Genomic DNA, 12,812 nt, shown 5'->3' with positions numbered 1-12,812 from the left:
ATTGTTGGGATGTTGGCAAGGCAAAGATCCATTCGCCAGTCGAATGGGCAAGTTTTGCAATAAAAAGATGGTTACATGCAGATTGCATATGTGTAAATGAATGACATGTTGTAGCTGGCTCCGATAATAGATAGAGGCAGGCAGCCGAAAAGTTGTTCCATTTTTTGACAGTATTGATGTAGCTTTGCGTAGAGGTGTATTCTGTTGGACATAGTTGTTACCACAGAGAGCACAGCCATTTTTTACAAGCAAAAATAGTAGTAGGATGGGTGCAAAGAGAGCGAGAATTATGGGCACTGTTCCTGTTATTCCAGAGAGGATCGAATTAATTAAGTCTGGTATTATACCAAAAACAGTTTGACCGACTGTGAGAAGGCCGGAGGAGACCTTGTTAAAAAAGTGTTGCAGACCTTGAGTGTGAGATGTGCTGAAAATTGTGTACCAATTCACAAAGTGTAATGGGAGGTTCGTATTTAAAAGGGACTGCATTTTACTTGAAGTTTGTGCTATCTGCAGTCGATACATTTATTTTGCAGAAGTGAGGGGCACTTCTGTTCTGAACAAAAGTGCTTTAGTTTGGTTAGTTTAATGAGATCTGTTTTCAAAGTAGGGATTGAAGGCCAAGTTGAAGTTTGGGAGTTGTTTTGTGTGGGTGGGAATAGGCATTGCCACAGGAAGTTATTCGGTTTGAAACAGTAAGGACATACGGTATGCCAGCTCACATTCCGTAGGAGTGGATGTTATTGAGAAGCAGATTACTGCCGTTAGAAAGCTGTGTGAATGTTGGTATAATTGTGGGAGTTGGCGTGCTTTTAAGAAAGCACACAAGATTGGGGGCTATAAGCTTAAAAGCGTCATGCAGTTGGACATCCTTGGATTGTAATGAATGACTGCTATTGTGGTCGCACTTTTCACCTGTGAGAAAAACTTCTGTATCCTCTTTAAGGCAGCGATATGTAAAGGGACAAACCACTGCTCGTTAATAAACGTGCTACCTTGTATAATCACATATAACATGACAAACAACATGTACACCTAGCAGACACAACAATACTACGTTCTGTGGGAACCGTGGCTAGCCATGGACCCAAACCAAAGATGGCATGGCACCTCTGCCACACAATGCAGAATGCGAGGAGAGATGGGAGAAAAGTATGTGCGAAGGTGGCAAGTTGTTTTCGATTATAAAAGTATGCAATGCAAAGTGTTGAGGGAATGTGACAGACTTGAGTATGCAGAGCACAGACATGTACATGTGAACATACACTGATGGTCTATTGAGTGAAGTAGAGAGTGGACGCGACCATGATAGTACAGTCAGTAGGGAAGATTACAAAAACATAGCGCTTATGTGCCCACTCCTCCCTCAAATCTTTAGCGTAGTGGGCTGGCTCGGAATATGCAAGGCTAGAGTAGGGGTATGAATAAAAGGCATGTTTCTGTGGGTATGGTTTGGTCCAGGAATGGCGGACGTGTCTGCCAGGTCTGCTCAGGTTACACTGACACAAGGTTGACCCCGTGAGCGAAGGTAGCTGCGTGACTGATGCTCTCAGCTTGCTGGTACTCAGAAACCGTCATGGCCGCTGCGACGCACATATGCCCCACAATTTACCTTTTGCTACCGCATTATGTAAAAGAGGGCCCACCACATGCCGGCGGAAGCTCCTGGGCCGAGGTCGGAAGGTTCCTGAGGTCAACGCTGGCTACCGCGACACAGGCACACAGCGCCCAGTCTGAGGTCCAGCAGCATGGAGTGCTCTGTGTACTACTAATACAGTAGTCCAACAGGTACCAACAGTGGAAAGGTGTCTTGATCCCACAATGGTTGATGTTAGAACTGCATCTGAGAGTGGAGATGAAGGTACTCCCTTCGACCAGGTGCAACCAACTCTAGGTCCCAACAGTGGAACGGTGTATTGATGCTTTAATGGACGATGTCCGATATTGCCTGCTGCTTGCTTTTCACAGAACTCCCTCCATTGAGGTGCATCACAGTCTGTGCTTCCGTAGCTAACTGCTGCACATGATTATTGGGCTTGATTGACTATAGTCGCTGGACTACACCGCAGTGTGGCAGGTCCAAACAGTGAAACGGGGTATTGATTCTATGATTGAGGATGTCAGAAGTTAAAGTCTGTGATAAATTCTGTTGGGACCTACAGTTGGTTGCACCTCTGACCAGGTGCAACCAACTGTAGGTCCCAACAGTGGAACGGTGTCTTGATCCCACATGGACGATGTTAGAACTGCATCTGAGAGTGGAGATGAAAGTACTCCCTTTCCCATGTCCGATATTACCCGTTGCTTCGTTTTCATTGAACTTCCTCCATTGAGATGCATTAGCCTCTGTGCTTCCGTAGCTAACTGCTGCACATGATTATTGGGCTTGATTGACTGTAGTCGGTGGACTACACCGTGGTACAGCAGGTCCGAACAGTGAAATGTGGTCTTGATTCAATGATTGAGGATGTCAGAAGTTAAAGTCTGTGATCATTTCTGTGCACCCCCTCTGACCAGGTACAACCAAGTGTAGGTCCCAACAGTGGAATGGTGTCTTGATCCCACAATGGACGATGTTAGAACTTCATTTGAGAGTGGAGATCAAAAAACTCCCTTCGACCAGGTGCAACCTACTGTAGGTCCCAACAGCGGAATGGTGTCTTGATGCCAGAATGGACGATGTCCGATATTACCTGCTGCTTGGTTTTACACAGCTCCCTCTGTTGAGGTGCATCAGAGTCTGTGCTTCTGTAGCTAACTGCTGCAGATGAATAATGGGCTTGGCCGACTCCAGTGGTGGGACTGCACCGCGGTACAGCAAGTCCGAACAGTGAAACGGGGTGTTGATTCTAAGATTGAGGCTGTCAGAAGTTAAAATGTGTGATTATGTCTGTATACCCCATCCGATCAAGTGTAACCAACTCTGGGCCTCAGAATCCAATGGCATGTGGCTGTGAAGAGTTAATGACCACTGCCTCTAGCCTACACTGCGATCAGCACAGCTCACGATTCAGATCGAGTGGTGAATATTTAAGTAGAGAATCCAGTAGTCAAGTAACTACAACGCCTATTAAAATACATACAAAATCCTTTTAGTATAGTTGCTTGCAGAACTTTTTTTAGATGAGTTATAGGTTTAGTACAATTACCAAATTCTTCTTGGTAGTGGAAAAGAACACTGAATAACAATCTACACTGTGGACAGCAGAGATCGTAAATCGAATTGTTTTGATTTATTTATAGCGGAGTTTTCTGTAATTTATGTTGTTGTATTTTGTGAAGAGTAAGTGAGAAAAAGTATTCATGGATGTCTATGTGACTAGTGCGTTCAATTTACACTGCAAACAGCAGTGTTTACAATTCAGATTGAGTCACTATTGTAGATGACGCAGGCCTGTAGGCAAAAGATATTGCTCCAGTGCGGCTCCGCACATGTTTTTTTTTGCTTCATGTATTGCAAACTGGGCAGCTTAAGTCAACGCCACGTGGCTGTGGGCCCTTGCTGACCGCTCTCTCTGGCCTACACTGCAGACAGCAGTGTTCACAATTCAGAACGAGTCGCTATTGCAGATGATGCAGTGTTGATGGCAACAGACATTGCTCCTCGTACAGTCTGCCTGCAGAACGCATCATCGCTGGCTGTGGAAATGCTGAATGCTTTTGATGTGGCTATCTGAGTGCACTAGAACTGATGGACCCTTTATGATACAATCTTTTTGTTTATTATTTCAGATCTATTGCCTGTGTCTCAGTATACCACAAGTTGTGGTTCTTTTACGATATAATTTTTTCTGTATTATTTCACATCTACTGTCAGTACCTTACTGCAGCACAAACTATTGACCCTTTTATTATTGAATCTCTGTGTGTGATCCAATGGTTACTGTTGTAGTTAATGCTAGCAGCAACCATTCCCTGAGGGCTGGTTTACACTCACCCTACACGCATCCAGGAAAGACGTCACTGGATATGTGACCCTCGTAATAAAAAGGTATTTACTGCACGTGCCCGTACCCACTTCCACTATCTATCTGTGTCATTGTGTTCATTATCTATGCATGATACTGCCCCTTGGGGGTACCACATTAGATTGTGCTGCGGACAGCGTATGCAACCATGTTATCTCTGGCAGTGTGGAAAAGTTCGGTTATGGAACTTTTAAGTGCATGGCTATCACAGGTGGAAGGCTACTTTACAGACCATGAATATTGATGAAGATGATGGTTGCATGTTGTGTGTAGTGTAAGATATGTGTACATAGCAAAAGGTTTTCAAAAAAGCTCTATAAACAGAAGAGGTGTGTCTCATCAAATGCTGTAGAGGGAAAGAGTAAAATGGGTGGCGTTTTCCAACTGCTTCAATGGGAAATGTTATGAAGTAATCAAATGCTTTTTTTTAAGGTCACATGGCAATCGTGCAGCCAGCGTGCAAGGAGACCGTACCCAACGCGATTTTGAGAAAATATATTTAATACAATATAAATTTATTATAGTTAGAAATATATAAATGTTTAAAATATTTTAGATTATCGCTTGCTCTCATGTACACTTTAAAGTTATTTAGATATAGTTTTGAGACATAAAAAAATGAGGGAATGGTGTATCCCGCACGACTCTATACATATATGACGTAACACAGGGTCTGGCAGCGGGTACTCGTCGCATCGCAACGCGCAGCGGGCGCGACTCTATACGTACATGTTGCATACCAAAGTAGCAGCTGGCGAGACCTCATACGTATATGTTGTTATGCAGGAGTTGAGCAATATGGTGGATAGGATTCGGGTGCTGATGGAGCTTGGTAGACTACCAGTACGGGTCTCCAGTTTTCTCAATTTCTCATTTGAGATGTCATCAGTGATGCCACTGTCCATATCATGAAGCATGTAATATGTGACGTCATCAGCAGTTCATTGCGGGCGAATGAGTTATAGTTAGCTCAACTAACTATAACAGGCAAATTTCTCTGGTTTTATATGAGTCAAATGTCCAACTAACTATAACATCCCTGAAACCTATGTTTTTTCAATGAATATATATTACCTCCTGGCGATCGCCAGTAGATAGTTATAGTTAGGACCTATTATCCATAGGAAATCCGCAACATTCTATTTGGAATAACCTTGGCGCCAGTTGACGAATCCTTGCAAAATTTTCAAAACTGGTGGCCCGCTTCAGTCCACTCCTATCCTGAAAGTCTTGGAATGATTTGTCAAGCAGGGGTCGAGAAAAAAGGGGGGTCCCAAAACGTGTTTTCCCCATGCAATTTTCCATAGGAACCGTTAATCGCGGCTACAGCCCGAACTGCTGAATGGAATTACACCAAATTTGGCAAAGAGGTAGACCTTGATTCAGACTTGTGCCTTTTGGTTAAATGGTGTAAATTCGTTCAGTAGTTGCTGAGAAAATCTAAAGTAAAATCATAGATATATCAATGGCCGCGGTGGATCCGCGAATCCTGAGCGCACCCTTACAATCATGAGCTGCACGCTAATTGGCTGTCAACTGTTTGTTAACATTCCACGCCAGGAAGTGTTGGCAACCATTTTGTGCCTCAGTAGAAGCGAGGCTCAAGAAATCAGTGGAATAAGTGTGCAAAACATATAAAGGTGGCAGGGTAGAAATATACTGACCCTCTAGACCTGCTTAGGGGGTCCCCAAAAAAAAATCTTGTTTTTTGTTGAAAAAACTGAAAAATGTGTGCAGGGTGCGTGGATCCGCCATAAAAATACCCATTAAAACTAAGCGCGGTCTCCCGCGCTTGTTTAAAAATTAACCCCGGGAGGCCAAATCCTGGGGGCAAAAAATAATTTGTTTAATGGGGGGCTCAGAGGGGGCCTCCTAGCCCCAGGGATAGCCATCCCTGGGTCTTTTTATATTGTGGGAGGGGGCTGTGTGGCTCTCCTCTTGGAGCCATCGAGGGCCCTGGGGAGCGCCACCCCCCAGTGGGAGTCCTGCAGTTTCTCGGTGTGCCCACCCCAGTACACTGCTGTTTGCTATGGCAGGGTGGAGCTGAGGCTCCCGCCTTGTCATAGCAATTTTTGTTTGGATTTTCTGTTTCAATATGCAAACCAGATTGGTTTTCCACATGGGGAGCTGCATGTTAGCAGCTCCTCACGTGGAAAAGAAATGCCGGCTCCCGAAAGATGCAGGGAGTCTGCTGGGACCGTGTGGGGCATTGAGGCTCCCACCACAGTCTCCAACATTGCATATAGGCCCCGGGGGATGGGGTCCCCAGGGAGAATAGAAATTAGTGATAGGTGGTATGTTTTTTTACCGGGAAATTAGGAGTTGCACACCCAGCGCGGCACTCAGCGAGGCACCATGATGTGCACGCGCTGGGTGTGAGACTCCAAGGAAAAAAAAGTAATATTTTTCAGATATATATCAAGCTTATGTGTTTAGATCTTAGGTGGCTCTAAAAAGATCCCTTGTGTTCATTGGGAGAGTTTGGTACCTACAAGTAAGTACCGATGCAGAATCTAAAGTTGATGAGGAACACTCTGTTACCCTCATCTGCAAAATGTACACATTCTCTCCTATAGATGCCATCCTTATTGAAACGCAGATTGTTGTGGTAAATGGACCACATCCTATATTCTCGGAGAAAAGCAGAAACCGATTTATTGACATGTTTCCTAGCTTTGTCAATCTGTAGACAACATTGATTGGACCAGTTCCATTTCGGCCTTTTGCATATGTTAGAATAGACGAAGGCAGTTTGGGGGAAAAGTGACATAAATTCTCCAAAGGTGTCCTTCATTAGCATTTCCAGACCTACCCAGTCAAAGTGCCTAGGTCATTGGTACCACAGTGCACAATTATGAGGTCAGGGTGTTGGAGATGCAAAAAGGATTTAACCAATGGCATCAATTGGTGCCACTTTAACCCTCTCTGTCCAATCCATTTAATGTCTACATTTGGCAAAGCTAGGCCTTTGTCAATGCCTCTTTTTTCTGCATACCTTTGGCTCCAGAAAATATAACTGTGACCCACAATCCACACTCTAAGCAGCTTGAAGGGATATCTCTGGATGTACTCAGAAGTTGTCTGAATGTGAAATGGCAGTTTGAAAAGTAGGATTTTTCTAAAATGGTAGATAGGATGCAGTTTTGAATTAAGAAGAGAATGATTGGCTGTTTGAGAACATTGTAGACTGAAAAGTAGGGTGCATGTTTCTCTTTTTTAAAAGCATAGTTCTTATTAGTTACCAAAAACTGTTTGAAAGGAACATTACATACAATACGCTGATATTTTGAAAAGTCAAGCACACTTGCTGTTTGGAATAGCAACATTGTGGTCTGAATTTGTGACCTGTGTGCTCAGTTGAGTGTTCCATGAACTGTTTCTATGGTAACAGGCAGTAAGCAGATTGGGGTTAGGTTTCAAACTTGTCAATTTGAAAGTGTTGAAATGTGTAACCAATAGAAATGTGTGTTAGCTTTTGAAATAATTTGGGAGGCAATGTGATGTGATATTTACATGTATATGTGTGCAGAATGAGAGGGAAAGTTTGCAATTTTTTGGTTTTCCTAATATCGGTGCAGTACAGAGATTTTGATTAAGAAAATATTGTGTGACTGACATTGGGGTCGATTATGATGGCGTCCGTCCGCCACCCCCGAGGTGGAGGGCGGTCCCTCCGTTGGAATTAGGATGTGACCGCCACCCTGGTGGTCATATCCCGTATATTTAACATTGCGGCGGGTGCTGCTTTAAGCAGCACCCGCCGCAAAGTAAAAAATGCATGCTGTGCATTTGCATGCACAAAGCGGCACGCACAGCGCGGTGCCTGCTGCATTGTGCATGCAACTGCAGGGGGGTACCATAGGTACCCCCCATGTGCACCCCCCACCACCCCTTCACCCTGGGGGCCCGCAACGGGCCCCTAATGCACGGACCGTATGCCGCCACGGAAATGCATATCCCCCAGCACATCCTAATATGGCTGGCGGTGTCTGATAGACACCGCCACCATATTAGAGCTTTTCCGCCGCGGTTGCAAGGCGACCGCCACGAAAATGCGGCGGACGGTCTTCCTGTCCACTACGGTCCCCCCCCATTGTAATATGGCGGGGGAAATAGGTGGCGGACGGGCAAGGATGGCGGACGGATCACCACCGCCTTGCATGGCGGTGGCGATCCGTCCGCCATCCTAATTGACCCCATAGTTCTTAATCTACAAATCAATTTGAAAGGTGAGTAATTAATTTGAGAGGAGTTGTATGTGTTGCCTTTGTTTTTAATAAGAGTAATGTGTTTCTCCTGCTAAAATGCAGGGAGTAGTCTTGTTTGTCTAGAATAATATTGGGGCATATTAAGAAGGCTCTGTAAGGACCTGGTATAACCAGGTCAGACTGGGAGCTCACCTGAGTCCATTTAAGGTTTCAAAGTTGTATAAAAGATTTTTTGTGTTTACTTGTCCTAATTCAACATAATGTGACGTGCGAAAGTTCTTGTTCAAAATATTCGTGTTTTTACTGTACACAATAAAATATATTCATAAAGTTTCAACAAATCTGAACATTGTGATGTCATAACATACACTTAGGCTTAATACAATGTTAAATCACATATGTATATATCACTCCTTGCGTTTTTACAAAAGTACTTGAGTAAATCATAAACATCAAAACATATCCCAATGCATTTCGGGTCACTACTGGACCCTTCTTCAGGGGTTGATCCTTTTCAAACGGTATAAATCCTTGATATTCAATGGATGTTCTGTATATGAGCACTTCAAAGGTGTATTTCAAACACTGTAAAGATAGTAATCGCCATAATGGGAATATGAGTATTTATATGTGAGAGTCACAACTACACTGTATCAGATGTGAGTAATAATGAGGAGATAAAGTAAAAAATAAAAAATAAAGTCGTAAGGATACTGTGGAACTAACGAGGCAAGGTAAAAGTGTGTCGAAAAATACTATTAGGAAGTTAACTGTGATAGTGCCGAGGTACCAACTAGTTAGAAAGACCCTACTGCCACAAATAAATGAATTATCCACCGAACACCAAGTGATGGGGAAACTACAAACCATGTGCAAATCGAGTGCACAAAAATAAAAATTACCGGCTTACCCGTCCAGCAGAAACAGTAGTGGACGGTCTCAAGGATTCAATAACTGTATCCGATTCTGAAAATTACGTATATGCATGTGTCAAAACAGCCAATTGGCATGACAAATGAAACGTTTCCAAATTGCAATGTTTGTCTGCTAACTTACCAAAAACGAGTGTCGTGAATGAAAATTCTAGAATTTCCGCAACCTGCGGTGCATCGTAAACGCGGTGACCAGAAGCTCCCTGTAATATAGAGGGGCGAGTACATCAGTAATCCGCCTTGATTTTACCCGTGTTATAAAAGCTCACAATAAGCGGAGAAGCGCTTAAGTGGTTCCTACCTTCGGTGCCGTGGCGTTCTCTGACCTTCGACCTCGTGATTACTTCCGGAAACAACATCCGGTCCAACGTAACCTCCTTAAATAGTTCTGCGCCTTGGCCTTTGCCAATATCCGACTTTCTGTGCTCGTAATCTTAAAGGGCTAGATGCTATTTAGAATCTCGTGCGCTAACGCAAAAATGTTAAAGGAAGTGGTTGCCTGTAATGTATCCCTTTGAATGAAACCCAGTGATATGTAAATACAGCAATTTGCTAGAGAAGGCTCGAAGCTTGGCCGAAGCCGTAAATAGTGTAAATAAGTGCCAATGTTTCTAAATCCCATAATGAAAAAATGAAATGTGATGAAAAAGTACACGCTCATCATGTAATCAAATCAGTGAAATGAAAAATGCTAAAAGTATTGAAATTAAGTATACTGCTCCTAATCAAAACATTAAAGGATGTACACTCATAATGTGTAGGAAAGAGGAACGTAAAAAATAATGCGGGGTACAATATACATCAGAAATAAACTCAATCAAAATTCTTGATCTAACTGTACTAATAATACTAATACATTCCCAATGACTATGTTTAAACAATGAATGTACAGTTGTGAATGAAATGGGCGATAAAAGATCTATAAAACAGTGTCCACGAAATTACTGAATGATATGAAAACAGTACAAATTGAATCAACTGATTGTATGCAGTCTCGTACATGATTCATCTCTAAATGACATTATAGTCAAACGCTTTTTACCGCAAAAACAGTGTGCGCATTGCGAAACATATTTACATCATATACAAAACAAGTGTAAATAGGTAAGTCCTCTTGGTGGCATGATACCGATGCTAAGCCTTTCGGATCATTTAACATAAAACCATGTGCATCATCGGTCTGTTCATAAAAAACACAGCATCTCATATTGATCATTGAGCCCCCCCGGTGTGAGGGTGCCCAATTTCTTAATCCAAAAAGTTTCTCTGCGAGACAAAGCCACATTGTGATCTGTTCCTGAGTGTTTTTCTACCACTTCTAGTACTGTGTATCTCAATTGTGGTATGGTGTGTGATGCACTGGTCCAATGTGTCGCTAGGCTAGAGGTAGTAGATTTGTTACGTATTGTGCTCTTATGCTCTATGATACGAGTCTTAATTTTTCTCGATGTCCGTCCCACATACGTGAGTCCACATGGACATTGTATCGCATAAATGACTCCTACAGAGTTACAATCAGCACTGAACTTCAAAACAATATCTTGTCCAGTTTGTGGATGTGAAAAGGATTTACTCACTATCGTGTTGTTACACTGACCACAATTATGACACTTTCTCATCCCTTTGAAAGTGACCGTCTGGTTTCTTTGAGGTTTTTTGAGTATTTCCCTTATGTTCTTAGCACGGGTGTGTGCTATTATTGGAAATTTTTTGAATATGTGAATAAAGTCGGGTTCATTCGCAATCATTTCCCACCGTTTCTTCAATATTTGTCTGATCCTGTGTGATTGAGTGGAGTGTTTCATAACGAAAACTATACGTTCGTTAGGTGACTTCTCAGTTTTTTTCAACAGACTCTCGCGATCAATTTGTCTTACTCGTAGAGCTGCGTCTTCTAATACCTTTTGAGGGTAGCCTCTGTCAGTGTACCTCTTTAGTTGCTCTTTGATTGATTTTTCACATTCCTCTGCATCCGATGAAATTCTTTTGATGCGCATCAATTGGGATGTGGGCAAATGGTTCTTCAAGTTTCTTGGGTGTGCACTGGTGTAGTGCAACGCATTATTAACATCTGTAGCTTTACGAAAAACAGTGGTTGAGATGCCTTGTGATGTTTTTTGTATTTCTATGTCCAAGAAATGTATCCTTGAGTCTTGAACATCATAGGTGAATTGGATTCGTGGGTTGCGTTCGTTAAGTTCTTGAATTCTTTCAACAAGTTCCTGCTTGGTGCCCCGCCAGAGGACCAAAATGTCATCAATATACCTTAAAAAAAGTATCAGATTGTTCATCCATCTGTGATCTGTAAGTATATACTGTTGTTCGAAATATGCCATGAACGTATTAGCATATGATGGCGCTCCTGAAAACCCCATGGAGGTCCCTGTTTTCTGCAGAAAGAAATCTGATTTCCAGTTGAAGTAGCTATGAAAAAGTGAGAAGTGTAACAATTCAAGTAAAAACACACCCAATTGTTGATCTATCTCTGATTGTAACAATCTCCATTCTATGGCTTCCAGTCCTTCCATATGAGCAATAGACGTATAAAGTGCCACCACGTCTATGGTGCACAGTATAGTCTTGTCGTCAATGAGTTCGTTTACTTCTGATAATTTGATTAAGCAATCTGTGGTGTCTTTCAAATAAGTTCCCCATGATTGTACTAAGGGCTGTAAATAGAAATCCACATAACGTCCTACTGGTTCATGTATGGATCCGCATCCAGCTACGATGGGTCGAAAAGGTGGGTCCTCTAAGCTCTTATGAATTTTAGGGAGCATGTATATGTGTGGTACTTGCGGTGCAGTAGTTTTCAAGTATCTGGCTGTGCTGGTGTTAATCGTGCCATCGTTTTCTGCTTTAGTGATGATCTCATCTAATAATGCACTGAATTCCTGAGTAGGATCCTTTTCAAGTTGAATGTATGTGGATGTATCATGCACATGCTCCTCTACCTTTCGATCATAAAAGGTGGTGTCCATAATTACGAGCGCTCCTCCCTTATCTGCTGGTTGAAAAGTGATCGACGTGTCCTGTCTCAAATTATTCAAAATGCGTTTTTCTCTCTTCGAAAGATTGGAGTGCTGAGGTGTTTCATACTTGATGGATTCTAAATCCTTTTTTACAAGGGTTTCAAAATTGTCCAAAATTTTATGCGAGATGGGGGACATAAATTTGCTTTTAGGCTTAAATATTTCCCTGGGTCGCTGTGACCCGTTTGGTGTTGTCGTAGAAAAGAACCATTTGAGTCTCAATTTTCGTAAGAACTTAAAGAGCGCTATTTCCGTTTCCAAACCATTTGATACATAGGTAGGAACAAATGAGGTCCCTTTATTTAAAACGTTCAGTTGTTCTATCGACAGTTTTTGGCTCGAAATGTTCACCACTAAGTGACCTTTTTCGCGACTACTCTCTGTGGTCTTCCTCCTTCTGGAACTTTTTTTGCTGCTTTGTCCCCTCCTGATCCGTTTGATCTTGCTTCTGTAGGTAGGTCGGGTGGGTGAGTTGCTGATTGTCCTTCCGCTAAAAAAGAAGGTTTCACGCCTCTGGATGATCCAGATACTATGGGTTCTTGAGATTCTGTGCTCACAACAGGAGCCGGTGCCCTTTGTAAAGACAAGTCTTCGTCCTGTACTATGCTTTCCTCTGATGATGTTTGTTTAGGAATCGGTCTACTTGTGAATCTTCTTTGTGCGTAGGCTTCC

Source organism: Lissotriton helveticus, chromosome 6, assembly GCF_964261635.1.
Source record: "Lissotriton helveticus chromosome 6, aLisHel1.1, whole genome shotgun sequence".
NCBI lineage: Eukaryota > Metazoa > Chordata > Amphibia > Caudata > Salamandridae > Lissotriton > Lissotriton helveticus.
Note: the sequence above shows the minus strand (reverse complement) of the source record.